This window comes from Limulus polyphemus, unplaced genomic scaffold (genome assembly GCF_000517525.1).
Source record: "Limulus polyphemus unplaced genomic scaffold, Limulus_polyphemus-2.1.2 Scaffold1944, whole genome shotgun sequence".
NCBI lineage: Eukaryota > Metazoa > Arthropoda > Merostomata > Xiphosura > Limulidae > Limulus > Limulus polyphemus.
The window spans coordinates 53,476-59,305 of record NW_013667554.1 but is presented as its reverse complement, the minus strand read 5'-3'; positions in this window follow the sequence as shown (position 1 = coordinate 59,305).

The following is a 5,830-nucleotide window of genomic DNA, read 5'->3' as shown; positions in this document are numbered from 1 at the left end:
CTTTGATTGCTATCCGCCCAATTACAGAACAACGAGTGACACGTCTTATGCAGTTTGAATGAAAAGATGTAGACATTAGGGATGAATCTTTAAGAATACTCTCAGCGACTGTTAGGGTAAAAGCTATTTTTTTCTCATCCTCAACCAAACCGCTTCGTCACGGTAGCTGGCAATATAGACCAAAGAACCGAAACCTAAATAAATCAAGAAGATGACGAAAACGATTTTGCTTAGTAGTGGTGTTTCTGTGTTTACGCTGATTGATTGTTTATTGTTTCGGCCTTAAAACAAACAAATGCAACTAGATCTGCAAGCATTTTCAAATCAACCGAACACCAGAGGGTGTCCCCAATTAAAATAACTCAAAACATGCTATGTATTTCAAGTGGTTTACGACTCTCTAGACTGGTTTCACCGTTATTAGGTAGTAATGCGTCAACAGGTATAGTCAGTCAACTGAGGAAGCTTGACTTGTGACAGGGAAAGCAAAAATTGGTTAGTCGAACAATAATAATTCAGGCTCTTTTTACAAAAACGTGGTTTGGAAAATCTTCAGAAAACTGGAAATATAGACGTAGCTGTGCCACGGAGAAGATCGAAAAAGTTTAGTCATTTGTACAGAAAGTTGTGACATTGCGGATCACTCAATATTTTATTTTGTGCATAAAATGGATTATATTCAAAAACTATTGGACAATACATATTAATTTCCGGAAGTAATAACCTTTTATTACTTAGTATTTGAGTGTGAAGAACACGAACAGTTACCCCCTTTTAAACCCTGTAACGAAATAGGTATTAGTTTGTTAAATTCTCAAAATATTAAGAAACTACGCAGACGTATAAAAATACCATCAAATTAACATCACATGCCTCAATAACAAATCTTAAATTCATTAAAAAACAGTTTTTGTAAGGTCAAGTACCTCAGACATTAACTAGTAGCTCGTGCTTGATCCCTACCACAATTTGACGCGGTAATTTGATAAGCTTTATGTAACAATGTATACACGTTAACAAAATATGTTAATGCCAATAAATTCTCACTTGCATACAGTATATATATACATGAACAATTGTAATATGTTAGTGAATTAATGACATCTAACGTCATTCAACTTGTATTATATTTGTTACTGCATTGAGTATCAGAAAATTTTAATGATGTATTAATCTCTATACGAGTTTTGAGAACTAACGATAAGACTTGAGCAAAACAGATCTCTTAACATTAGATTTTGTTAAAATCATAAAAAAAATATTCAACGTTAAACTGGTACACAATTAAAAACATTTTATTTAGGCCTATCTATGGCCTTCAAAAAGTTGACGACTCTACATGTTTCAACGTCATCCTCATGAATGTGGTTGAAAAAATTAAATTCAAGAAACTGTGAAGTTTATTGAGTAAACCAATAATTGTTTTAAAAATATCCTTAGTTTAGAATCATGTTTGTTTATATTTCTATCGGTCTTTTGGATATTTCAACTTAAGACGTATAATCATTGTATTAAAATTAAAACGAATGAATTGAGAAATTACGTATTTTTATTTATAGCAGTTACCATATTTCAGTAGTAAGCTTTAGGCCTCGACGTCACAGATTCTCTTTTAAATAAATCTGTAAAACACACACACACAAATGTATATAGTATGCTAATCTACTTGCACTTAGATCGAATGTTTGTCTAAAAGTCGAAGAAAGTTTGAAATTTAAAAGCATTCAAGTAAGCACATACATACAAAAAACTAACATTAGACGCCGGAATACAAACTAAAAACTACAAAGCAACATCACTTCTCGTTTCTACAAGAAATAATAATGAATATATCACAGTAAAAAAAAAGTCTTCTCAGTGACGCTAGGGTTACCGAGTTTTTTTTAGTTATGATTTATTCACATTTTTCTATCTTAGGTGTTTATCGATATCGTAAAAAGGTGTACAAGTTATATGCTTCCTTATCTGACATGACTAGCCTTGTTTGTTTTACTGTGTTGACTATAATATAGATAAGTTCTTTGCCAGGAAATTCCTCTCATGAACACTTAATGTTCCCTATCGTTCTTCTTCCAAGAGAGAAACCAAGTATCTGAAGAACGAAATCTTCATCCAAGACGATGTGACAGATACAAACATCGAACGTTTTGTCTATATCAATTTAATCTTCCTTGGCACAAGACAAACAAGTACAAATACCATGTTCATGCATCTCTATTTTCATGTGTCGTCTGCCCTAACCACCTGGCCATGCCGAGCCCCTCTCAAACCAACAAACTTTCAATAAGTATTTTTACCCTATTCCTTGCGTTGAAATACTGAACATCTCCAAGATAGATTGTGCATTCAGAGAACATACAAATTATGTTAATGACTATACAATATATGTATGCCACATAAAATTAGAATTTACAGTAATAGTCATACAATATATTTTAAAACAAGCTTCTAGCTGAGTAAGATTATCAATATCGAAATTAAAATTAAGTTTGTTTTTCATATGATTTTAATTCTCTCATAAAATAATAAGTTAAATAATCTCTTTTCACCAGGCAAGTAGGTAAACGATGTTTGTTTATTTTGTTGTTAAGCATAAAGTTACACAGTGGACTATCTGTGTTGTGCCCCAGTTTTAGCGTTATAAGCCTTCAGACTTACCGCTGAGCCACCGAGGGCAAAGTTAAGCAAAAGATCCAGAATTCCTTTAGTGTAACCTCTACCAGCCTCTCGCAAATGTCAGATGCGTTAATTAATAAATTATATATATATATATAACAACGAAGACAAACACGAACAAACATTACAGTTTTTTTACTTTTGGGCACTATGTAGACATCAGGTGAAGACGTAGACAAAGCCCTCTTCTGCATCAAGGATGGGTTGGCTATGTTGACATCCACAGCTGAATGAGTCCGGGAAGCCACAGTATCAGGAGGCGACTATGTCCTGCAGAACAGAGAGGAGGTACAGCTACTGGGAGGTGAGATTTCTGAATGTTCCTGGACGCAAAACTGAACAGGAAGGGGAAACCACTTCACCAGACTGAGAAGGGAATACGGAACCATCATCGTCCAAACCTGTCCTGGAGGAAGTAGAGGGCATTGGACAATTGGGCAAAACTGGCACCGCTGAGTCAGTAGTGTCAGAAGGGGAACCCCTACAGAAGACTGATGAAGAGGTGACTCCACAGCAGGAAGCACACCAACTTGACCACAGCATTCCCCCTCAGGTAGAGGCTCCACAGAAGGGGTGGGGATAAAACAAGAACAGTAATAGGCTCCTTACTATCTGTTGGTACTTCAATCAACCCGGGGTCACCACACCCATGATCAACTGCCATTGGCACCCTGTCAGGAGCACATAGGGAAGCAGTTACTGGGGAAGAAGGCTATTCTTCACTGATGGATGTAGAAGGGTTAATACTGGTTCGGCCAGCACATATTGACATTCACTGAGGACAAAGTTTCACCCTGTGTTTACCGTTGCACATAGTGCACAAAACAGCACTGTTAGTTGCATCATGTCCAAATGAAGAACACCTCACACATCTTGGCGTAACACAGTTGGCTGAGAGATGCCTCTCCTGACCACAACGTCTACACAAACATATCATACCTGCATAATTAACTATGAGAGTATATCGCTCAACACAAAGAAAGTTGGGACGGGGGAAGACATACCCATGCACACACGTTGAGAGCCAGTGAGGATATCAGGATGACATGAATAATGTGCATCTTTGATGTGAAGGACACGGGCGTAAGACCATAAGAGCAGATACAATTGCATCACTGCAGAGTTCACAGAGTGCTATACAAATAGTAAGCCATTTCATGTTGGAACCTGCTGGAGATATAGAAAATGCTTCATTCTGATGAAGAAAACGGCCTCGTCCTAGGAGCGTCTGAGTTATATCCGCACTTGAGAACGTGGCGACATATTTACCAGTCCCCAAATATTGGAGACAAACAAGCAAACTATTACCGAGTTCAGTTTTCAAAGAACTGGTAATGTGAGTAGGCAGAGAGGGTAACAACACAACAAAACGGACAGATCTTGGTCTGCACTGTAGTTCATTGGTATCCGGTATAGTGTCGTTCTCCCACCACGAATGTCCAGAAAGACACCAACACCAACACAGGAGAAAAAAAAATACACTAGGTCCAAAGAACCCGACTAAGTACGAAACCCGAGTTAAATATAGAAAAAGTAGCACCACTGAATTAAATAACACGAACAAAAACAATACTCACATATGGCGGTAGAGTCGAAAATCCATTCATGCTACTGAAGATTTCAAGGAAAGAAGACTACTATATAATGTATTGTTTTGAAAATTAAGACTCTGGTGTTATTAAACTCAAACATCAATAACATGTACACAGATCTGTCAGTTGCGTAAAGACTTCAACTGCTTGATATCTGTAATATTAATTTAGATAATTATTTCTTTATTTATTTATTTTTAGCGAAATTGTTTTGTCAGATATCATGTTTGTCCAATGAAATGTCCCAAAATGTTGTTATATACGAACATTTTGTACGTCCATCTAGGGACGGAAAACGAAACTATTATGAAATACGGAAATATGTTTAAACTGAACTCACTTCTAAGTAGTAGTTTTCCTTTATATTATTTCTATACAAAAATACGTGTGGTAGAAAAACAGAATAATATTACTGTTATATATTTATTAAGCTCGTATATCTTCTTTGAGAAAAAAAAAATAATTAGTACTTTGAAAAGATATAGTACAGAAAACTTAGTTATATGCCATTATCATACTAGGAAAACAAAATTTCAGAAATTGTGAATACCAATGTATATTCTAAATAGTATAACAAATAAAGATTTTTTAAAGTAAGTTTAATTTTTTATATGTACCTATTTGTCTTGAATATATGAAGCTAATAAAACACAAGTTGACGTACTTTATAGGAATGGATATACGTGACTATCAATATACCTTGAAGAGTAGAATAAACAAAAATTCACAACTGTAATATTAATACTTTAAATGGAGGAATGGGTGAGAAGATTAGAGCATTAACTATACTTTATCATGTCAAGTTTACCAGATTAAACTCACAAGTTTCATATTTATTTATACCTTTGAATAATTTAAATAACTAAACACATGAAAGTGTTTCTTCTGCTTCACTTTGAAAAGTATTTTATTGTAGCTATTAATGAAAGAAACCTTTCTTGCACATATCACGTAAAATTTTCGCCAACGAATATCCAGTGTTTGGGATGATATAACAGTATTTCACTGGCATTTCTAACAGTATTAACATCACTGTTTAGTATATACATCTTTACGTATTCCTCTCTTTTTTTAACCATTTCTAAAGCAAAATATCCCTAACACACTTTTACATAACTCTCTCGTCGCCGGCCACATTGTACCGGAAATGGAACACATTTACAACAGTACATGAAAAAATGTACTAAACATTTCCTGGTAGACCAGATGACCTTCATGACATTACTCAACTCCCTTTATTCGATTACACCACCATTCTCAGTTTGTCCCTGAAGAAGAAAGGTCCACCTTTCGAAATTGCTCAGGTTATAGGGTTTTTTATCATTTGGTATCAAGACTTATTAAACCTACGTGTTTTTCCGACGTTTGTTTGTTATAAATTTCGCGCAAAGCTACACGAGGGCTATCTGCGCTAGCCGTTCCAAATTTAGTAGTTAAGACTAGAGGAAAGGCAGTTAGTCATCACTACCCACCGCCAACTCTTGGGCTACTATTTTACCAACGAATAGTGGGATTGACCGTCACATTATAACGCCCCCCCCCCCGGCTGAAAGGGCGAGCAT